Source organism: Phalangium opilio, unplaced genomic scaffold, assembly GCF_054372755.1.
Source record: "Phalangium opilio isolate 3A_F unplaced genomic scaffold, DU_Popi_V2 ptg000329l_1, whole genome shotgun sequence".
Taxonomy (NCBI): Eukaryota; Metazoa; Arthropoda; class Arachnida; order Opiliones; family Phalangiidae; genus Phalangium; species Phalangium opilio.
Window position 1 is genome coordinate 690,028 of NW_028324226.1, and position 24,886 is coordinate 714,913.

Genomic DNA, 24,886 nt, shown 5'->3' on the forward strand with positions numbered 1-24,886 from the left:
AAAAAACAAGCCATGCCATGCCATGCCACCGTACCGTATGAATGAAGAAGGATCCCGGCGCGTCCTAGACTTTGAAGAACGTATTTGAAGGGGCCCCCTCGGTTACGTCATCGTACCGTTGTCACGTGACGTTTATTCTCTATCCTCTGGATCCTCGAGGCGGAAGAGCAGCGAGAGAGAGAGAGAGAGAGAGGAAGAGAGAAGAAGAGGAGGAAGAAGAGAGAGAGAGAGAAAGAAAAAAAAGGCGCGTTGATTCGCGCGCGCGAGGCCGGAAAGTTGGAAAAGAGCACGTGAGACTCGCTCGGAAGAGAGCCCGCGCTTTTTCCGCGTTACGTTTTTCTCGGTCGCGCGCTCGTGGATTTGGTGGTCGCGTATTTCTCTCCTGTTTTTCCCGAAGATGCCGGCGGAAAAAACACGATTATTTCCTGGAAAAAAACAAACACGCCGTTGACATTTCGAGTTAGGAGTCGCCACCGTTGGACTAATTCCGTTACAAACACTGTGAACGTTAGCTATTTCGATTGGAAAGTGACTTATCTTCGTTTCCGTTCGGCCTTTGTTTACTTTGGGTACCTTTTTCTTTTTTTTAAACGGAAGATCATAGCGCCTGCGCGTTATTACGATGGACGGATGAGGTAATACTTACACGTGCGGAACTGAAATTTTTTCTTGAATGACGATGTCGTACCGATGACACCTTCTCCAAACCAAAACATTTCCACGTCTGCAAGGATTTTCTCGGATCTATTTATAATATTTCTACTCTTGGGTAAGTTTGCACGTTTTCTTTTTTGGTATGCGGCGCGGTTGACATTTGATTTTCTCGGAGATATTAAAAGGGATGTCCACGCGTTTATAAGCCTAAATTGTAACCACGCTTTCGTCACGGTTTTGCAATCCAACAAATTGAAATCAATCCGTGCCCCGCAAAATAAAAATATATATATTAGGTATATAACTCTTTAATATACACGTGATTCATAACCGACTGTTGACAACCCCTAATTTTGGAGCGACCAGCCATGAACAACCGTCTAAACATATCTAGCAGCGCAACACAAAAATTTACCCCAACTGAAACTCGCGCTAATTCTATAACCAGTATTTAGACAATTTTTTTTCCTTATACCTAAATGGATTGGTGAATTAAGGAATCGTAAAGCGCGTTTATATTTTAAAAGAGTTTAGTTTTCCACTATGTGGTCATTAATTATTGCGGTAAAAATTTTTATAAAGAAAACAGAAGGCTCCCTAGAGCAAATAAATTAAAATGAGAGAGAGAAAGAGAGAGAAAAAATATTCTGTATGCTTGGGAGAAAAAGAAGAGATATTCCATGGAACTGAATCGATAAACTCTTACGGTTATTTAGCATTTTTTCAATTAGGCCAGATTTATACAATGCATTAAGTAATTTGAAAAATATGACCTCTTCTTTTATTTTATTTTTTTTCTTCTTCTTAACTTCCTCTCCATCCAACCTTAGCCCCCTTTTAAATAAAAGGGAGATTGGGGGTGGAAGAAAAAGAAATAAATTAATTTTAAAACCCCCTTCCTTCATCCTCCCCCGCACACTTCATCTTCATCTCCATCCCCATCTTCCTAGGGAAGCTCAGGAGGAGAAAATAAAGAAGGAAAAAAAAATAAAAAATAAGGATGCATCCTCCGTATAGCTACGCATTTTGTTTTTCGTAATCTAGTATAGATTTTTTTATTTTCTTTAAAGCTATTCTTCCCGCCCCGTTTTTATATATATTCATAAGAAGTTCGCGTTATTTCGCTCTCTTGATCCTCCCCCATCCGAGTAAGGATGAGAGAGAGAGAGAGAGAGAGAGAGAGAGAGAGAGGAAAAAGGGATGGAAGAGGTATAGAGAGAGAGAGAGAGACCACGCAGTCTCTCGCAATCAACTTTCCAAAACGAATTCCTTAGATTAGCTTTATTGATTTTTAAATTTGTTTTTTGCTCGCCTTTATTTCGCCTTGGCTGCGCAAATAATACACAAAGGTATATATAATAATATAGGCAAAAGGAAAAAAAGGAAGACGGGGGTCCATTCGTGGGCGGGAATTTTTCCCTGGGAAAAGGGATGCTGCTGCTGCTGGGGACTTCTCCGTTTTTCCATCCTCCTCATCTTGAGCTTCCTTTAGTTTTCCTCATACGGTAAACATACACAAAATGGGGCAAGCCCATCTTTACTAAGGGGGTGTTACGAGGAAGAAAGAGGTAAAAATAAAAAATAAAAAAATAAAAAATAAAAATAAAAGAGGTACGCGGGAATTGGATGGCGTAAGACTCAAAGTGCGGGAAAGTATAATTTTAAAATCAAGCCACCCCTTTATTCCACTTCTCTTTCTCTCTCTCTCATCCCTGTTCTCTCCCTTTTATTTAAGCTTTTCTCCTCCCGCTCGCGTTGCATTTTTTTTACCGACTCCCAATAAGCGGAAGGGGGCTTCCCCCCCCACACACACTTATTCTCTTTTTGTATTATTTTTTGTTTTATTTTTTTTTCAACCTTTCTCTCGCCTTTTTTTTTGGGTGAAGCAGTCTGGGGAGGATTTTAGGGGGCCCTCATCCTCTCAAAAAATCGATCCAAATGGACCACTTTTTGTCCTTGGGAAATTTATAAATTTGCGCAATTTTTTTGTTTTTTTCTTTGTTTTCTCGTATTCATTTTTATATATTTCTATTTCTATTCTGGGTGCACATGGGAAGTAGGGGGGTTTGTAATCTTATTGGTTCGAGGGGGTCGACAGTATCGATATGGATGATCGTTTACTATACTTTGATTTTAAAGTATAGTTGCTGTAGGATGCGCTATCTATGGAATTAGGATAACCAAGGCTTAATATTTAATTATATATTACGTATCCCTGGCCAATGTTTGTCGTAAAAAAGAATCGTAAAATCCGTAAAGATATTCTTTCGGGCGCGTATATTGGCTCTCGAATCTGTAAGGGACTTTTATCTTATAGCAAAACATTTTATGACCAAATAATAATGTTCGGAATCAAAACTTCTACAGGGCGTTTCTGATAAGTCTGATATTAAATGAAGGGAGATGTTCTTCTATGGACGAATTACGATTTTGAGTCGAAAATGTATGTAACTTCTCTCTCCATTTTAATATCTGGGCCACTATTTTCAAGTTAGGATTGGATGGTGTATTTTACGAATGACCACTTAAATTTAATAAAGAAACTGATTTTGGCAATGATTTCCAATTTAATTAAGGGGTCTTCCCTAAAACACTCAAATCATAACTTAAAAACAGTGTCCCTTAGGACAATCAAAATGGAGATGAAAGTTACATTTTCGATTCGAAATCGTTCGTCCAAAGAATATCCCCCTTAAAATTTATTTATATCAGACTTATCAGAAACACCCTGTATAGTGAATACCATAGAACACCTTTACCAAAATCCCCAAAAAATATCGTAAATATTATAAAGGAATATATGAAATTTACGGTTATACTTACCTATACGTAATAGGTTGTAAAATATTTTAGACTAATTTGAAGCATCAGTCGTGATTTTGAATATAAAAATTAATTTCGTACAGAATCTAATAGATATATTGTCTATTATTAATTATTTCAACTGCACGTACAATAGGCATTTAGTCATCCCCCTCCCAAACGATAAATAAACAATATAACAAAACCTTTTATGAAAAAAGTCCTTGATAATTTCTGTACAATAGATGTGATTTAGGAAAGTAGGCCTAGACCAATATAGAAGTTGTATTTGGGGGGGGGGGGGTTATGTCCTATTCCTCCATTGTGGGCTTGCTTATATATTTTTATAAGGGGGGGGGGGGTCGGATATTATATTTTTTTTTTCGTGAAGGGGGGTTACCATGGTTTCCGGCCGAAGAGAATAAGTCAACAGACAACAAATGTTTGTTTCTGGTTAAAGTCAACACAGCCGTTCTTGTTCATTCTCTCTCTCTCCCTCTCCCTCTCTCTCTTCTCTGATCTCTTCAAACTTTTAATAGAAAGATGGGTGGAGCTTTCTATAAGGATTATGAGAGATTACGTCATTACCATCCCCCCACCCGTTTACCTTCCCCCTTCCCCCCTTATTCTTCTTTGTTTTTGTTTTTCCATATCTTTCAAGAAAATTTTAATATTCTTTTAACCCAAAAAAAAAAGCCCAATGAGATATAAACCATATTTCCTTGACAAATCGAATTATTGAATATTGGTTATTATTATGTTTTTTTTTCTTTTCCCTTGTCGATTTGGAAAAATAAAACGGGATCATATTTTCGTATCATTTGAATTTATTTTAAAAGTGATACTGACACTATTTAAAAAAATGTTGAATATTATATTATCAGAAGGGGATAATAGAAGAAGGATAACACTCTGTATCCTCTTAATACTTTAGTTTTATGTAACATGATTCTTCCCAGGCTCAGTGTTCACCTTTTTGTTTGCTCTCCTGCATGCTCATCAAACTTCAGATGGGTAACTATCGCACCTTGGGGTGAATTCTATAACTGTTTAGTACTAAATCCTCAGCAATAAACCCACAAACCTTGATTGTCTTGAGGTGGGACAAAAATCCATCCACAAGCGCATGCGCCTTAGCAAATATTTAAACACTAATAGAGTAATGATGAGGGAACTATTTATGGCGTATGTGATTCGGTTCAGTAACCTTGCTCCAAATGTAAAATAATGTTGGGAAGAATCATGTTACAATTACCCCGGGGGTTTTGTGGTACACTTCTCCCGAATAGAAGTGTTATATCCTTCTGATATTATTAATATTTCAGAGGGTATTTTTGTCGTATTATTTTCCCTTTAAGCGGGATTCCCAGTCCGGATGTTATTTATTCGTATAATCATATTTATTAATTTGAAAAATATTTTATTTTTGATTCCGAGGTAACTTAATTTAATTAAACTTAAGTTGGGTTGTTTGTCCCCAATTTTTCCAATATTGACAGTATGTTTGCCTATTTTTCTCTGCTGTTTATGTAAGGATTACGACTGCGAATTGGAAAGGAACCATATGACCTTAAATTCTAAATTTTTCTTTTCTCTTTATTATACGAAATGGCGCAAAAGAGAGGGTTAGTTTTCCCTCCGATCTTTCCTAACGAAGGAACCCCCCCCCCTCCCCCATTTGCCGCCAAAATTCAGCTTGAACCCTTGCATGGGAAAAGAGTGGGACGACTTTTATAAAAGTAAAGTTCTCCTTCACTGTAAAGCTCCCCTTCACTACGATTAAAAATGTTGAATTTTTATTGGATGACGCATTTTGAATGGGAAGCCCCCCGCTCCAGCAGATATACATATATCAAGAAGTGATATCTAGTTTATTAGGGAGAATGTTAAAGATGCCTAAGTATTCGCGCGCCATAGTCCCAGTCCCCCTTTCAAAATACAAGGGGGGACGTAAAAGGAGGCCGAGCTATTTCGCCTCTCCTCAGTCGAAAAGTACGTAATTTTCGTCATTCGCGTCGCGCTGACGTGAGGTTTCAAGAACCAATGTGATGCTGGTTGTAATTTAGAGGCGGCGCGGATTAACTCCGGACCTACGTTTGGACTGGAGATAAAGCTAGAAATGTGGCGAATTTATACCTTCTCCCTAATAAAGTAGATATCACTTCTTGCATATATATAACATAACCCTCTCTATATTATATAGCTAGCGTTTTTATTCGTAATTTTTAACCCTAAGAATCGACCAGAGTTAAAGGCGGAAGGTTTACGGTTTTTAAATGTAATTATATTTTGTCTCGCGTTCACTTGGAGTTATGTCTTGTTTTATATAATAGGGATTGATTTTTTAACCCTGAAAGTGTACCATAGTTAAAGCTGGAATCATGTTTATTTTTTCGTGGTTAAGGATGTGGTTTAGTAACTGCGTAGATTTTAAATAATAATGATATGGTGGTGGATTTTCATCCAGGAAAATATTCAAGCTCTGATTTCGCCGAAAACGAAAATACAGTTCCGTTGCTAAGGCTTTTCGGACAGAAAAATCTTTTTATAGATTTGTTTATCCAGTAAACAGCCATTTTGTCGGCTGCTTGTTTTTATAGGTGCGTTATACCTCTACTTTGTGATTCCGAGAATCAGAGATAATAAACAGAAATATTATGGGATGGCCATATACAATTTTGTTTTTTTTTTTCTTTTCTTCGTGGGGCCCCTGCATTTTGGGAAAGGGGCACCAAAAGTTAAAATAGGGCCCAAACGTAAGGATACGAAAAAAGTAACACAGAAAAACCAAAATTATTTTCTGTCTCATTTGGGCCTCGGTTTGTTTGTCCCCTGTGATATGTAGTCTAGCCATAAAACGTGGCGGCAATTTCTTTTCTTTATTATGTTTATTTTGCTTGTCTTTCTAACTAGCTTTTTCCAAGTATAGAAGAAACGCGTAATTCATTGCTAAATTGCCATAAGTATACTCATAATAGCGTGCACTAAAGGGGCTAGTTTGTAGTTTCTCAATTTGAATCGCGCTTCCGTGTTGCCAATATTTTCAAAGAGCATCTCCTTCAGGTTTGGAAGTTGGAACTGAATGATCACTGAATCGAACCAGAGTTACAAGCTTTTCAAGTTTGTTCTGATGTAGATGAATTGCACTTGCAAACGATTGGCAATACTTATTCGCTTACCAGTAACATTTTTCCCTCGGTGCGATTAGTTAATTTAGACCTATAGCTTCTGTAATGTTGTTTTCAACAATTTAAAACCACTTTGAGTTAGTAAGTTCTAATTTTTTTTACTTACTGAAGTACATTGAGCCCACTTTTCACTTGGCGGTGCTTTTTCCCCTCTGATTTTTGTCGCCAGTTTTATCGAAGTTATCCTCGATTGACCGTTCAAGGTTTCGTGAGAACTTTGAACCTTATTGTCCCAATATATGGTTTAATAAAGAAAATGGTCCAGGCGCCTCTATATGGGCCCCTTCTCTATGTACGGATGGATTCTCGTTGTAATCAGAAGCTTGTCCGAGAAATCTTTTGTAAAAAACCAATTTTTTTTATTTTATTTTTAAAGAAGGTTGATGGCTGGTTCCTCGAACGGACCTCTGGGTGCAATGGCATTTTACAAAAACCACTTTCCCCCGAGAGTAGCCCCTAAATATCAGTTGTTGTTTATTAGAATTCATATAACACACGTCCCACAAAAGCGGGGTTGGACCCCGGACCCCCATAAACGAAAGCGAAAGTATAAGGGAGCAATAGCCCCAAAATTTCTCCTTGAAAATATTCCCCCCTCCCCATCTCTAAACATCTTAGTGTGGTCCCTAAACCCCCTGAGGTCAACAACATTTTTACCTAGAGGCCAAACCCCTCGTTTGATAAATCAAAATTTGTACCTTGTCACTTTACACTGAAGTTTAGGTTAAGTGTATGGTATCTATAATTCGGGATACTGGTGACAACAGATGTTGGAATATGTATATTCCACAGGAAGGTTGATGACTCGAGCGGTGACAACGAACGAATGTCCCTGAACATATCTTACCTAACTGATAATCTATTCCACCAGGGTGAAAGATGACAATAAACATAGGGGGAAACCTCGTCATAACAGGGTCTACCTTCTTAGACCTATTTTTTTATTTTTTACTTCATTCTACTCCAAGATCTAAATAATACTCTTAGCATTAGCGCTCTCCCACTTTTAACGCTTTAGAAAAATCATGAAGATGTAGATGAGATGATTTATTTTGAAGGAATTAAGTCTCGTTAGCATTACCATTTTATAGACAAGAATTATAAATAGGGGGAGAATGATAATGATAAAATTTAATATTTAGCCCTTGAATGGGTTGAAAGATACCACTCTCTAAATAAATTATTAGTATTTTAGCAACTTGGAAGATAGCAAAATATTCCATGAGATAAATTATAGTAGTTTAGTGCCTTGGAAAACTTAAAATATAATATTATTTTCAAATTACTAAACATCCTTCGTAACCATCTCATTTCCTCAGGAATAGTTTAGCCACCGCCGAACCCAAACCTCCGATGGATGGACACCCATCGCACGCATCCTCGCTATTTTAGGGGGTCCTAAACCCCTCTAGAAACGGTTTCCCCGGGTATTCCCTCATTACTTTATACCCCCGGCTAGCATCTCTCTCTCTCTCTCTTCTCTCTTTCGTTTCTGGTAGACTCTCTCTCTCTTGTCTCTCTCTCTCTCTCCTTCTTTCTCCCTCTCCCTCCTGTCTATTGTGATTCAGAGAGAAAATATAGGTCTGTAGTGTGTTGAGGGGATTCCCCCATTTATATTTTTGGGGACGCCGTTCCGTTGCCAGGGGGAGTTACGTAACTTAGTAAACAAAGCGGTCTTTCTACGGGAAAGGCTGACGTGGGGAGGGGGGGGATTTACCGGGTCACCTTTAAGGGGGGGGGGAATATACCCCAACGTGGACCAGTGGTTTGTAGTGGTCCTTTTTTAGACCCTGTCATATTTTAGGAGCGGGTCATTCTTATTCGTCTCTGTACGTGACTACCGCTTACGTAATTATACGTCGGAGTGGTACGCAATGTAGATTAAAAGTAGTTCCGCTTCTTTCGATGTGAGATGAGTTGTACATTTTTGGCAATATATTTTTGAACACGTGGCTAGTATAGTTTGCATTAGTGTTAAGGCTATGTTTATGGGATTGTTTAGTATTAGTGTAGGGTTTCTCAGTGTGGATTATTCCAAGTGACATGGTTGTGTATATGGACGTTACAGCTCTTGAAGTTGAGCAGCGTCGTCTCTCTTTTCTGATTTCCGTCGGACGCTCTCTAATACGCGATACGATCCGTGTTATTAATACACCCAAATTAATTTTGCCGGATCAAGGGGTCTTTACTAAAATTTTCAAACCAAAATAATAATTTATTATTTTTGGTCAAAATAAAAAAAAAACTGTTATCGCCCCCGGGTGGGCTCGAACCACCAACCTTTCGGTTAACAGCCGAACGCGCTAACCATTTGCGCCACGGAGGCTCTGAGATAACCGAAGTGATCTTTACTGAAATTTGCAAACCTAAATAATAATTATTTTTGGAAAAAAAGTGCCATCGCCCCCGGGTGGGCTCGAACCACCAACCTTTCGGTTAACAGCCGAACGCGCTAACCATTTGCGCCACGGAGGCTCTGAGATGACCGAAGTAATCTTTACTGAAATTTTCAAACATAAATAACAATTACATTAGGTAAAAAATTGTCATCGCCCCCGGGTGGGCTCGAACCACCAACCTTTCGGTTAACAGCCGAACGCGCTAACCATTTGCGCCACGGAGGCTCTGAAATATTCTTCAAAGCGAGTTGGTTCAATATTGCTATAGACTTAATTCGCAAACTTCTTATTGGTCAAGTTAAAGAGGTTAAAAAGATGCACGATTCTTCTTTCAAGTTTTCATTTGAAAACGAGACTGTTAGAGCTTTGATTGATTCGAAAACGAGGCCGACTTTTTCAACTCTCGTTTACGAATTTGCATAAACCAGTTTTTAAAGATGGGTATCTCTGTTAAAGAACGCTAATGCTAATGGTCAAGCCAACCACATCTTTCGTGAAAGTCCCTCGATGGTATTCTGACGTAATAAGTGATTGACGAAATAAACCACTGGTCCACGTTGCGGAATACATATCCCTATGGATGCGGTGCTTTCCTTCCCATATGAATTGGGGGAAAAAAATACAGGGGGAGGCAAGGAATATCGGGATGCTGACTTCCCCATCCCACCATCCCACATCATTTCTCTTTTTAAGCACGAACCACTCATTGTTAGCGGCAGCAACGATGCAAATAATGCTTATAGGAGAGCTCTGTTTCCCAAAAATGTCCTACGCTTCTTTTCCATGCACCGAACCATCCTTACGTCACAATCTGAGAGAGAGAGAGATGCCGGCAGCTGGGACTTTGACCTCTCCTCCCCATCCTTCGAGAGAGAGAGTTCTCTCTTTTTCGGGATCACGTCTCCCATCGGTCCGATTCCAGTTTGGGACCATCGGGAGAAGAAAAATCTATCTTTTTTTTCTTTTTCGCTCTCATCTCTCTCTCTCTTTCTGACTTGTTACGTAAAAAAACGGACGAATTTCGCGGTTTGCAATAGCATTAAGGGGGCCACGCGGGCTTCTCTCACGGATGGGGCTTGGCCCCTTATTTGTTTGTTAGTTCCACCGGGGGAAAAGGGGCGGGAAAGGTTTTTAGGCCTCTTTTAGACATTTTTTTATTTAAGGTTAACGGCCGATCTACAAATATGCACAGCTGCGAATGTAAAGTTGAAGTTGCATTCGCGCGGCCCCTCCATGCGAATTTTCGATGTCCGTTGTAATTTTTTTCTTTTTTTACTTCAATCTTCTTCTTTTCTTTCCCAAACGTCATTTTTGTGTGAATGCGTTGGTAGGAGGAAGGTGGCGTTCCAACGCCCGGAACGAAATTTATTTTATACCTATATGCACCGTATTGTTTGTTTAGTATTTTTTACAAATTTTTATTTTTATTTTTTGTAATTTTCCCAGATTCGGTTTTCTCCTATCTGTTTTACATGAATATCAAAGGCATAATATGGATTACGTTGGAGTATACAGGGTTTTTCCTGTAAATCTGACTTAAATTCAAAGGTCCGCGTGTTTTTAAAGTGTCAAAGAACGTGCATGGGTCTACAACATTTAGTTACGGAGAAATTATGGGTTCCTAAAATAATTAAGGAAATAGTCACACATGTGGAGTAATTAGCTTTACTTTACCACACTTCTACCCATTTTAAAGTATACTTTTACTATAGATAGAGGTTCAATAACGATCTTAGATTGAAGACTATTGAAGGATGATGTCTTATTTCCACATGTGTCTTTATTTTCAATGTTTGGGAGTCCATACCTCCGGAACTAAATGATAATGTTCTTGGTCACTTTCCACTCAGTTTGACCCTTCAATTTATAGCAAACTTATCAAAAACATCCCGCGTATATTTCACGAAATACCTCGCGGGCTTTTTAAAAACATTAATATTAATTCGTAGAAGAGGATAATTTATTATAATACCTAGTTTTTGACAAGATAAAATTAAAAACACAAAATTTGTTTCGGCAAGGAAATTATCATAACGTATAAAAATAATTTATTTACTTAAAATGTCTATATTGAAAAAACAAGAATTTGTTATCAAAATGTTCAACAACGCGACCCCAGCATGCAAGCAGGCTTAAGAAATTTAGATATCGTTGAATTGAGTTGACAATTTAATCAAATCACCTCATTAATTTAATTGCTTACTCGAGTATATTGGTGTATTTTTCTCGATAAGAAATGGAAAGGAAGCCCAAAGGGTTAAAAATTCCTGTTGGATGCATCCAATACTTTGTATTATTCCATCCACATTCGCCCTGTTTGCAAAATACAAAGAAAATTTGTTGGGGCTCGTGCCCCACGACAATCGGGGTTGCGGCGCTCGTAAAGGGAAGCTGGGAACTGGATGGCAGCTTCTTAATTTCAATAATTGTTGAGTTGGACGATATGAACAAAGTTTTGTATAAATATCGCCTAGACAGCGCCATAACCAAAAGACAAATATCTCACGTTGATCTATCTCTCTCTCTCTCTCTCTCTCTCTCCTTCTCTTTTTCTTTCATTCTTCGATAGACCATTTCGGTTTTAATTTCGACACCGCCTTTAACAATGCCGTAATGTTCTCTCGTGTTTTTCGAAATTAACGGGAGTTGATATCGTTAATCAAAATGGTCCGTATTTAACTTTTGGGCGGTACGTTGCGTTGCATCGATGATATTTTATACTCGACTATAATTATTTAAAAAGCTAGGCGATTCTGAGTCGGAGTCGGAGGTTTTACCAATCTGATTCTTTCATCTTTCATTTTTCGTTTATAGGGGGTGTTTGCAGCGGGGGTAACTCACCCACCCCTCGCTTTCTTTCTTTTTACTCAATGACAAACAAGATTATTTTAGCCGAGATTCACCCATTGAAGATTTCTACGCCGGAATTATTGCAGTTGAGATATCCTTATAGACATAAGTTCATAAGATATGTTCCTTCCATAAGTTTGTCACTGGTTACAAACTGAAGCTTGCATTCGAGGTAAAGGGAAGATGCCTGTTGAGGAGCCATCAAAGGCTTAGTACAGACAAGAAGCGATATCTAGTTTACTAGGGAGAAGGTATAAGATGTCTAAGTATTCGCGCGCCATAGTCCCAGTCCCCCTTTCAAAATACAAGGGGGGACGTAAAAGGAGGCCGGGCTATATTTCGCCTCTCCTCAGTCGGAAAATACGTAATTTTCGTCATTCGCGTCGCGCTGACGCGAGTTTTCAAGAACCAATGAGATGCTGGTTGTAGTTTAGAGGCGGGGATTAATTCCGGACCCACGTTTGGATTGGAGATAAAGCTAGAAATGTGGCTAATTTATGCCTTCTCCCTAGTAAACTAGATATCGCTTCATGGTACAGACTAAATAGGAAGGTGGAATTCTCGCTTGTCGTTCTAGAACTAGCTCGAGCTGTAAGTCTCTAGCATTACGAAGAATATCTAGTGTCATACTTATGGAACGTATCTTATAAACTTATGGTATAAGTTAGGGGTTCATCGCAAATTAAGGTTGATTTTTAGTTTTCAGTTTTCTTTCTCTCTTCTAAGAAGATGATGCATTCGAATAATTATCGAATATTTTTGACGTTTCCTTACACGCGTTACTTGACCCTGGGTTAGTGTTTTTAACGAAATTGGACTTAGCTTCGGAGTTTAGTGAATAGTTATATTGATTGTTCGTATATATCTTCATGGGTGTGGTTGGTTCGTTGGGTTTCGTTTGCTAGCGGGTTGGAAAAAGAACAAAAAGGGTGCGGTAATAATCAAATGAAAGATCTTACGACGAACGAGGAGTTTCGTTCTCGCTTTTAACGGGAAAGCCGCGCCAATGACTTATTATCGGACTCTTTTTGCTTCTTAAATACATTTCTACTCCCATAATGCATTGCCATTCTAATACAATTCGATTTTTAGGATTAAAAGATTTGAGATTTCTTTTAATAATTAAATTAAAATATACCGTAATATTTATAAAGGATGTTTCTAGTAAGTCTGCCATTAAATGCTGCGTTGTTTCGACGAACGATTTTGAGTCGAAAATGTAACTTCTATCTCCATTTTACCACAAGGGACACTGTTTTCGACTTATGATTTTGATGAGTGTTTTAGGGATGACCCCTTAATTAAAAAAGAAATCATTGTCTAAATCAGTTTCTTAAATAAATTTAATGGGCCATCCTAACGTGTAATAATCCAATCTTAACTTGGAAACAGTGTCCCTTGTGGTAAAATGGAGATAAAAGTTACAATTTCGACTTGAAATCGTTCGACCAAAGAACATCCCTCTTACCAGAAACACCCTGTATATATTTTAATATATTAAAGAATATAAATTTTTTTTTGCCAGTTATCCAAAGTAATTTCACTAATTAATAAACAAACAATTGATATCCCTTGATAGTATATGGCTTTGTATAATTAAAACTTGTCTGTTTGTTATGACAAGTTTGTTCGTTATGACAGTTTTGTTTGGTGTCGTGTTAGGTACGCTCGCGTATTATTATTATTATTTTTTTTTAATATTAATTTGTATTTAATACCTTATATTCCTTATTACTATAAATGAAAATTATCTAAACAGTACAGCGTGTTTTTAAGAATCTAATGTTGTTTATAATTTGTATTGTCCGCCGCTTTGTACACATGGTTTCTTAAACGTTCCTTTAAATAGAGATACGCGGTAGAGATGTTACGTAAACGTGGGTGTATAAGGGTAAAGCCTCTTTCAGGGGCATTCCTCTTTCTCTTCTTTAGTTCCTTCTCCATCTCTTTGGATGTCTGCGAGTGGTTTCTCTATCCGGAAGTCTCGTTTCCGTCTAAAAAGCCTGCCTCGGAGTATATATTTTTTTTTCCTTCTCTTCTATATCGAAGCCACGAAATCCTTTATAGCTCCAGATCTTTTAGTTTTTCTTTTTTTTTTGCCTGTTGTGTTGTAAGGAAGGAAAAATCTTTTTTCCCTTGGCCTTTACTCTTTTATTTTTTTTCCTGGAGTTGCTCAAGGTTGAGGTCGCTCATCGGGTTCACTTCTCAATCTTCTTTGAGCGCTTTTTTTCTTCTTCCCATCGCCGCAAGGGGGAGTTGTTCTTTTTCACTACTTAATCGCTAGTTGTCCTTGTCAGCTTGGGCTTGAGTTGTTAAAAGGGGGTGGTTTCATGGGGGGTTAAAAGGAAGCGACCTCTGGCTGGGAGAAAGTGAAACGATTTTACTCGATTACCCTCGCATCTTCTGAAGATGTTTTTTATTTTATTTTTTAAATGTTGTTTTTCGAAATTAAATTAATGAGATTAAATTTAATTTTGTTAAAATGTTTTTAATTTTGGGAGTAATTTCATGATGGGTTTTTTTATTATTTAAAACAAAAGGGAAAGAGAGATGGGGTTGGTGTAAATTTACATTTTAGCTAAACAAGGCGGAGATTAAATGCATTTTAAAAAGAAATTGTTTTTATTAGAAATATTTAATATCAAACCAATTAAGACACTCAAATAATATAATAAAATTTTGGGTTTTTTGGAATTTTTTACGACAAAATATTTTTTAATTTAATTTTAGATATATTACTCTAAATTTAAAATAAAATATAAATATATTATTTTAATTTAAGATACATTATTCAAAATTTAAAATAAAATATATTATTTTAATTTAAGATACATTATAAAAAATTAAATTAAAATAAATATAAATATATTATTTTTCTAAATTAATTTGAATACGGGAACATAACTGCACAGTGCAATATATTAAAAATGAACATTTAAATGGGGTCACCGCTAAGATTGCTTGCAGTATTCTAGGATTTAAATTATGTGCGAATGAAAAGAAAGGTTCTATTTTCTCTCTCTCTCTCTCTCCATCTCGCTCTTTCCGCATCTTGGACCCATTTACTCCCCTGGTCGCTTGATGCCTTAAAATACGCAGAATTTAATATAAACTCGAAAGAGTCGGTTACGTCATCGTCCTACCTTCTTCTTTTTGGAAGGAAACCTTAGGGTTGACCGCCGCAATCCTTAAAGCTAAAGCCTTGATTTAGGAATTAAAGACGTGGTGGTTCGGGGATACTGGAGTTTAAGGATGGCAAAGGAGGACTAGGAATACACAACTGAAAAGAAGGATATATAATTCCCTCGGCGCTAAACAAAAAGAGGCGACGCGACTCTCTCTCTCTCTCTCCTCCGTCGCAGGCAGTTGAGAAGAACAAAAGGGGTTTGCGTGGATGGCTATCCAGAAGAAGATGCTAAGAGGCAGAAGGAGGATGGAGAGCGGAGAGAGAGAGAGAAAAGGCAAAAAAGAGAAAAAGCATTTTCGGGAAGTGGAAAGGATGCGGGATGGGATTGGAAGAGGAGAGAGAGAGAGGATGCTGCGTGGATGGAAAAGATGCGGTAAAGAAAAGTAAGGTGGGAGGATAAAGGGGTTGAATACGGGGATGCTATAGGCGCAAGAAGAAAACGCTAAAGAAGCTCTGCAAAGTGGGAAGTTCGCATTTTCAACACTCCGCACACGTAAAAATTGCTGATTTGGCGATAAATAGTCTCGAAATGCCTCCCTCTTTTTCCCCACCATCCCTTCATCTTCTCCCCCGCTCCTACAATTGTATTTTCCAAACTTTTCTCTCCTCTCCCGCTTTACGGCTGGCCCCGATTTTCACAGAATCACAGGTACTGTACTTATATAGTGGGTGGGATTTTTGGGAAGAAAAGATTGAAGAAAAAGGGAGGGAGGAAAACCCCGGTATAACTTTTTCTCCATCTTTTAGCTTCATCTCCATTTTCCATCCCCGCATGCATGCGTGCTCTTGAGCTTCTTTTAGCGCTAAAATCTCGCTCTGGCTCGTGGACGGGCCAGCTCGACTCGTTTTGCAAGACCAGGCGATACGTCTCGACCATACTTTGTACGTACGGGAAAGCCGGCGTAAGAATTGCCCCGGATTTTTCTCTCAAAAATAAAAGCTCGGGCCCATTTAGTTTCCGACTCTTTTCCTCATCATCCCGACCGACCAACCTCTTCCATCCTTCGTTTTTAAGTACCACTCCCCCGTCTTTACTTCTCTTAAAAGAATTTAGGGGGTGGGATTTTTCGGGATTGGACTTTTCCTCGGCCCAGTGGTTATATTCGGACAAAAATAAACGCCACCGATAAATAATAACGGATTGAAAGAGAGGCTGAAGATGGAGAGATGAGGAAAGGAGAGGATGAAGCCGGGAGGGAGTGGGAGGCTTTTCCGAAAATTTCTCCTCGCGGAGCTGTTGTGTTCGAACTTTTCCTTTTCCTGAATCAGGATGGAGGAGTGATAATTACTGAGAGGATGGGGGATTCGGAAAAGCAAAGAGAGTACGGGGAAATATTGCACTTCCTTTCTCAGCATCCCTTTTCGTCTTGACAATTTTTAAAAATAACAACCCCCAGCTCTAGCTCTAGCTCCAATTCTCTTTTATTTTTCTACGGGTTGTGTGATTCGAAGATTTTTCTCTTTTACCCCTTCTCCCCTCCCCAATCCCTCGTTCTAAAAAGATATGAAATTTCTAAGAATTTTTCTTACGCTTTATTTGAGAAGTTTATATTATTTCGGGTCAGTTTAAGTTTGTTTTTAGAGATAAATATTATAGTTTTGTATGTAAAATTGAAAATTAGTATTTTTTAATTACCTTATATAAGAGTACCCTGGGGTAATATTACCTATGACTGAAATTAGCGTCAACGCACCTTCCTACCTATTAATTAGTATTGATATCGCGTTCAGTACCGCTCATCATTTTTCATGCAAATTAGTCATTCCCCAACAAATTTAAAAATAATTACTCGTCGATTCGGGTTTTTTCTTGATAAAAAACGTTTTTTTTTTTCTTTTTTAATATAGGCCTATATTATGCAACGAAAAAATGTAAGGGGTTTAATTTATATAAAAACCCTTTTTTTCTATTTATTTCTTTATTGCTAGGGGTTATTATTTTGCTACCAAGAAAATCATCTATAACCACCTCTAAAGGCCCATTCAGACTAGAGAAAAATCTTGCGTTCCCGTCGGTCGCGTCATTAAGTTTATTTCCCTGTTCAGACGCAAGAGCAGACGACTTAAAACTAATCGCGTAAATAGCGATTTTTGAACCAATACTTTTGAATACTAAAATATTTTTGGAATACAAATGACAAATTACGGCAAGAATCATTAAATTTTTCATATATCGTCTGCTAAAGGGTAGCACACTCAGTCACGCATCAGTAAGGCATGATCGAGTGAGCTATGGCTAAGAAAATGCGCTAACGAAGGTGGTGCCATCTCGACACCGTCCAACGAAACTCAGAATTTTCAAATTAACCCCGCGAATCTTTTACGTATTGTTGTTGACACGTGTCAAATTAAGGGAGAAATGCGACTTCACCGACGTGAACGTCTAGTCTGAATGAGTCTTAAGATAAGAAACAAAGTTGCAACAATTTTTATTTCAAATAAATATTAAGTTTTTATAATTTAATATTTATAGAATATCCCAAAATGTTTCATAGTAAAAATCCACGGAAATCAAAGTTTATTAACGCATCTATTCCTTCCACCCCTTTGAAATGCATTTGAGATAGAGAGAGAGACTGAAAAAAAAAACAAATTGGGAAATTCGAGTGGCCAAACCTGTTATTTGTCTTCTTTTTTTAATCATGCACCACTCGTGGGTATAATAATGAGACCTCACAAAAAATTTTGTATTTAATATTAAGAAAAAAAATTGGCGTAACGAAAAATAAACAAAATATCCGGAGGTACATTTTTTCGATGAGGGGGAAAATTTTGAGAGTTAACAAAAAACAGGTTTCATCTTTCTTCGAATAATCTAAGGATCATTTCTTTATATCTTTAATATTTTTTTTTATTTAAATTAGTTTAAACCCCTTTTTGTCTCAATCACTATTAGTATGTTGTTTGTGGGGAATAAGTTGAGTTATTTCTATTTATAGCTATGTTATTTCAAGGGACTGGAAACCAACTAGAGTTTCCTGTCTATGTAGACATCCCACCTTGAAATAATTTGAAAGATGTTGTTAGAAAATAACCCATTTCTTACAATTTTCAAATTCAATAAAACTATGCTTAATTACGGGTTATTCCTTAAAGTTTAAATGTTAAGGGTCTAGATTAGGACGTTCTTTACGGACTTGATGGCTAGGGGTTCTCGGACCCAACCTTGAGGAACTCAACGAAACTATACTGGTTTTGCTGATTTCATATCAATGAGTTGAGCAAAACTCAAACAAACTACTTCTGATGAACCTTCCCTATAGTGTTACTGATATATCAAAAAATAAATAACTAGTAATTGTTATTGCTTATCTATTAATCAGGCAGTTCGGTCTAATTAGGTATCGAATTGCGACTGCGCATAACGAACAAACCATTTTCTCAATTTTCTAATCACGTATTGTTTGTGGTAAGGCGTGGGAAATGTGTGTGTGCTTTTTTTTTTTTCAACCGCATTTTTGAGTCGATGAAATAAGACAGTGGAAATCTAGGTTTTCAATGTGGATGGGGATCGCCGCCAAAATAAACTAGTTAAAAGAAAAAAAAGGAGTGTACACCTTAGCTTAAAAAAAATTCCGCGTTAAAAAACAAATGGCTTGAAACGCAAGAAACCATTACCTAACCCCTAATTATACTCTGACTGACTGACGACGCCGATTTTTTTTATTCTTTATCTACGTGTTTTATTTCGTAACGAAAACGTAACCTATTACGCTGATGATCCCTGTGTCCGGCATGCTATTATTATAGCTTGAAACATGGCGTAATTTGAGAGAAATCGGCCCGTAACTGTGGAACCGCTCGAGTCTGGTGGGATGCTAGAAAATGGGGGAGCAGTACACGGGAAAATGGCGGGAGGGCTTCCTTATTCGTCTGACTAAGACCGCCCGCCATTTTCCCGAGTATTCCTCCCCCATTTCTAGCATCTCACGGACCTGAGTCGTTCATGTGTATTACCTAGTGTTAATACAAACCTGAGAAGCTCTGGGAAATAAATAATTGCTAGTAAAATTCAGGGAAATGAGGGAAATGAGGGAAATTTGTGAGTTTTGAGTAAGTTTCATCTGAAGCGGTTGCTTCAGATATAAAAAAACTACTCCCGTTGTTCTTACTCCGTATATGGGAAAAAACCTGGGAAATATATGGGAAAAAACTGGAAAACTCAGGGAAATCGGTTTTCCAAGAGTTGTATGAAACCAGTTACCGACTGATATCTCTAGTCATGGCACGCTAACACACGTAGCTATTAGTATTGAATAATGGAACATTTTCTTGTACTTTTCGACGGAATTCCATCGGGTTAGATCTGAATTTAACCAATCCACCCGCTAGTAAATAGTCCACCCTGGAGCTATATCAAACACGTGGCTTTGGATTTAACTACCGATCCATATTCTTGGGTGTTTAGATCTAATTCATTTCAGGGGAGCGCATATTTTTTGTGTGTGTGTTTTTGGCTACCTATAACTAAAACAAAAGAAAATTATTGTTTGGGAACCCCACAGTTGAATAATATTTTTTTTTCTGTATAAATAATAGAAGATTATAGAGCGCGTACCTTGTTATACGTATGTACTTCAGGGATATTAAAATATTTTTTTAGCCTGGGATGAAATTTAAGACCATATTATAAAAATAGAGTAAAACAATGGGATATATATTTTTTATATACTGTCCGAACTTGAACTATAAATGTTTTTCAAGGTAGATTCCCCCTCCCCCCCCGGTTTTGGGTTTGTTGCCATGATGGGTAAATGGCCAATGGAGAGTGTATATACCATAGGAAAGAGTTATGAACTTTTTTCATATTTATAATTTAAATCTTTAATTTATTTAAATTATCTATCCTAACATTATCGTTTAAAATATTTCCTAGATATCTGATACGAAAGAGTTCTTAATTTTAACATTTGTTCAGATCTCATGAATATTTGAAAGTGTGTTTGTGCAGTCACAATTCGTTAATTTCCCAATTTGCTTTGCCAAACTACATGCCATGGTTCATATTAGTAGCACCAAGAAGTGATATCTAGTTTATTAGGGAGAAGGCATAAATTCGCCACATTTCCTGCTTTATCTCCAGTCCAGATGTAGGTCCGGAGTAGGCCTCTAAATTACAACCAGCCAGCATCTCATTGGTTCTTGAAAACTCACGTCAGCGCGACGCGAGTGACGAAAATTACGTATTTTCCGACTTAGGAGAGGCGAAATAGCCCGGCGCCTCCTTTTATGTCCCCCCATGTATTTTGAAAGAGGTATGCGCGCGAATACTGTTACAATGATAATTGATACGCTTCATATTAGGCTCGACCTTTCACCTCACGGGCAATAACAACACAATAACAACACCTGCGCTTTTGTCAAGCGATTGAGCTCGTGGAAATGCGAGATCAACGACACCTAGGACAGCGAGGGCAAGAGAGAGGGGAAGGAAGCAGGGGACCTCGATGGGTCAAGAAGAGAAAGGATTAAAAAAGGGAAAGGAGAGGGAGAAGCGCGCACGATGTGAGAGTGAAAGGTCGAGGTAGTTTTGAGAGGTTTAGTTTTTGGCGGGAAAATGGAAAATACGCGCGAATTGTTGTAAACGGAACGGAATAAACTTTATTTTATCTTTAACTTTAAAGAGTTGTCGTATTTTACTTAACACACGAAACCCACCCTAACATTTGGTGTCAGAAGTGGGATCACGACACAGGTGCTTTGCTACGCCTGGAACTGAATTAAGTGTTAACTAACTAGTGCTAACGGACGATTCCTTGGACTACGACACCGGCGTTTCGACAGACGTCTACGATACCGAACTCTTTGAAACTGTAAACAACGAAGATCTGGCCTTTGGCGAAAACCACGCGTCCACAATGTCGTGCAACGGTAACCCTAGTCTTCAAATTGGATACTTTTCGGCCGATTTCGGGGAATCAGCCGCCGAATGGCTGGTTCAATATGAGAGGCTCGCCACCCAACTAAAATGGACGGCCGCCATAAAGCTCAGCGCTGCCGCGGGGTATATGCTCCCGAATAGTACGGCATATAACTGGCATCGCGTCTGGGGAGAAAAATGCGCAGACTTCGAGGAATGGAAAAAGAGTTTCCTGGAAGCGTTCCCCGATCGTTTTTCGGAAGAGGAATGGCTCGTACAGATGAGAGCCCGAGGACAGCAGCCGAGCGAAAGCGTTGAAGCCTACATTTTTGCCAAACTCGATCTGTGTAAAAGAAGCGGCCTCGACCCTGACGACCAGAAGACAATCCGACATGTCGTAATTGGACTCGCAAATCGTAACCACGCGGCGGTTATTAGTTCGTCTAAACCCAAGACGTCTGGAGAGATTTTGAAGCTTGCCAAGGAACTTGAGAAATCGGACAGTTTTCATAACGTAAATGTAACCACAATAGCTACGCCCTTCCCGTGCCCACCGCGTGGCGCCTCTCCGGCCGCCTCCTTCGCGCCGCACATGGCGGCACCGTATAATTATTGTCAGGCGCCCACGTCTTTCCCCGTATATGGCTATCAGCCCTTCCCGATGATGGCCCCTATCGCCCATCCGCAGCCCTTCAGCGCCCCGAAAGCGAACCCACCAAGCAATCCGTCTGAAGATACGAGATACAAGCAGTTAACCGGAAAAATTGAAAAGCTAGAAGCTATGATCGAAAATATGGCGTTGAACCAGGAGAAGGAAAGACGGGAAGATGAGTATCACCGGAGCTACTCGCAGTTCAGGAATTACCGGCAAGACCCCTTTCCCCGGAGCCGAGAATGCTATAATTGCGGCAGGCTAGGACACATCTCGCGCGACTGCCGGCAACCCAGAAATACCGACCCGAATAGTGCCGCGCGGAACACCGCTCCTAGTTCGGGAAACGAGAGGTCAGCTTCGTAGAGAGGGGTTCGGAGCTGTCGACCGCATACATGCCACACCCCTCAATAGATGCTAGGAACGAAGCCTCTGTCGTGCCTGTGTTGGACGTCTCGGTAAGAGACATTGGCCCGATTAAAACTCTTTTGGACACAGGCGCCCGGAAATCGGTCATCGATGAGTCTTACGTAGCGCGAAACAATTTACTCGGAAACGTGAAGCCATGGGACGGCGCCCCTGTCATCGGTTTTGACAAGCGAGTCGCGATGCCGAAAGGAGTGATAGATATTATGGTTGAAGTAAGCGGTTTTGACGCGGTGCGCGTAGAGTGTTTTGTGGTTCCAAACGCGATCCTACCCCTCGTTCTGGGTGTGGACTGGTTCACGTCACAACGAGCTGGAATTATATTCGACGAAGGGCAGTTTCGTCTGATTTATCTGGATAATAATCATCAGATGCAATACCTCAACCCCGTCCCTCGTAGCGGACAGACCCATTTAAATGCGGACGCCCTCTCAGGAGCTACAATCCTTCCGCAAGATCCCGAAATAACTGCGGGTCAAATCCCCACCTGTGCCTTGAACTTTGAAGCCATCCCCATTAATGAACTAGCCCTTGCTCAACAAAGCTTACCTAAACTAAAGGAGATGATGATGAAACTATACCGTCAAGAAGGAAGCCAAGCCGAACCCCGAATAGCCGAGTACACAATGAAGAACGGAACCCTATATAGAGATAACCCTTTCGGAGAAGGCCGGGACAAGCTTCTGGTCGTACCCCCATCACTTCGAAAAACCATTCTCGACGTGGCCCATGACTCAGAAACCGGAGGGCACATGGGAATAGAGAAAACACTCTCTAAAGTCCGACAACGATATTGGTGGCCAAGACAAAGGAAAATGGTTAAAAGGTACGTCGAGTCATGTCAAACCTGTCAATTCCGTAAAGTACCCCCAGGCACGTCAGACGCGTCCCTACACCCGACAACACTCCCCACCAAACCCATCGAATTAGTCCCTGGAAGATTACCAGGTCTGCCAGGCGAAGGAAAAATAATTGGACCACTAGAAGTGCCGGTCAAAGTTGTGACCGTCTCGAAACGTACCGAAGACACCCGGAGTGAAGCGCGGACAACAACAGTCGAGAGTCAAGCCCATCAGAAACAGCGTAACGATGAGAAGAACGGCAAAACTGCTACGAAAGTACCGGGACCCGTGAAGCCATTCCAGGTTCGTAACCTTGACGACGATGGAGACGCGCTCGACGACAGTTGGGATGACGAAAGCGAAAGTGACCGCAGCAACGACGAAACAATTAGTTTCGACCCCCGCGATTTCGACACAACCCATCTCGATGACCATGCGGTCACTCCAAACTGGCCACAATGGCGGAAGATTCCGATAGTTCGCTATGGAAATCCCATTTGCTGGTCAGCCCAAACGCTGATGGTAACGATCTGCGTGGTAATGCTCTTTATGTTACTATAGTTATGTACTCAACTAAGGACTGGAAGACTATACAATTAATGTGTTAATAACTTAATATTTGTTTGTTTGTAATTATTTATTTGTAATTATTTGTTTGTATAATTAGTTTTGCTTTAATTGATAATCTTGCGAATGAGGGCATTCGTATTACAGGATGGCCGAGAAATGTTACAATGATAATTGATACGCTTCATATTAGGCTCGACCTTTCACCTCACGGGCAATAACAACACAATAACAACACCTGCGCTTTTGTCAAGCGATTGAGCTCGTGGAAATGCGAGATCAACGACACCTAGGACAGCGAGGGCAAGAGAGAGGGGAAGGAAGCAGGGGACCTCGATGGGTCAAGAAGAGAAAGGATTAAAAAAGGGAAAGGAGAGGGAGAAGCGCGCACGATGTGAGAGTGAAAGGTCGAGGTAGTTTTGAGAGGTTTAGTTTTTGGCGGGAAAATGGAAAATACGCGCGAATTGTTGTAAACGGAACGGAATAAACTTTATTTTATCTTTAACTTTAAAGAGTTGTCGTATTTTACTTAACACACGAAACCCACCCTAACAATACTTAGGCATCTTATACCTTCTCCCTAATAAACTAGATATCACTTCTTGGTAGCACTATAGGGAAATTAGCTTCATTAGAACTGGTTTGGTTCAGTTCTTCTCAAGGTTGGGGCTGAGTTGAACCTGTAACCATTAAGCCTTATAGGAATTACATTGTAGCTTTATGATTAACCCTTAACCCCACTTGGAAGTACGAACCCGTCAGGTGGTACTAGGCATCCAATAGGGGCACTCCCAGTGAGCGCTTCGCGGAGTAGCCTAACGCGTAGTGTCCATTACGCGCCATTTTGGAAACTTAATTGCAGTGTATCTTTTTTAATATTGTAGATAGAAACATGGCTCCAATTGATATATTCATTATTTTACAGGCTCTTTCGATTAAAAAAGAAAATAATTCTAGTCCGAAGTATCCCTTTAACCTAAACAAATTTTGCTCGTTTAAAATATTGTAAAATTACATAGATGCTTGATGCGATAGATTTTTTAATTTTTCAATATACTAACACATAATACATACAAATCTAATGTAAGGAAAGGGATCAAAGAGAAAAGAAAAACGAGTTTTCTTATAGAAGTACATTTTATGTTTCATTGTCTATTAGCATGAGAAGGCGAGCTGCTGTTTTCAAAGAGATAAGTTTTATCTGATATTAAATAAAGTAAATTGTGGGTCACGGCTAACTGCATTTGTATCAAAAAGATTTCTATCCAAAGAAAACATACTTTCTCCCTAAAACTAAAGCCGAATTAAAAAAAAGAGTAATTAAAGTTAATTTTATGACGAAATTTAAAATTAATGCTATTTAACCCCTTTTTGGTTAAATATATGGGAAAAGTTCAGTCTTGGTTTGATTTAACAATTGAGAAAGGGGACCATTTCTACAACAAAATCCACTTTTGAT

General features: G+C 39.1%; 1 protein-coding gene across 2 annotated transcripts in view; it reads left to right on the top strand.

Moving 5' to 3' along the window:
* Positions 1 to 334: 334 nt before the first annotated feature.
* Positions 335 to 24,886, top strand: part of FoxP (forkhead box transcription factor P) — a 206,223-nt gene continuing 181,671 nt past the window's right edge. For both annotated transcript variants that reach the window (XM_089859002.1, XM_089859003.1), the window contains exon 1: positions 335 to 769. The gene's annotated coding sequence lies outside the window, so the exon portion shown is untranslated. The remainder of the gene's footprint in view (positions 770 to 24,886) is intronic.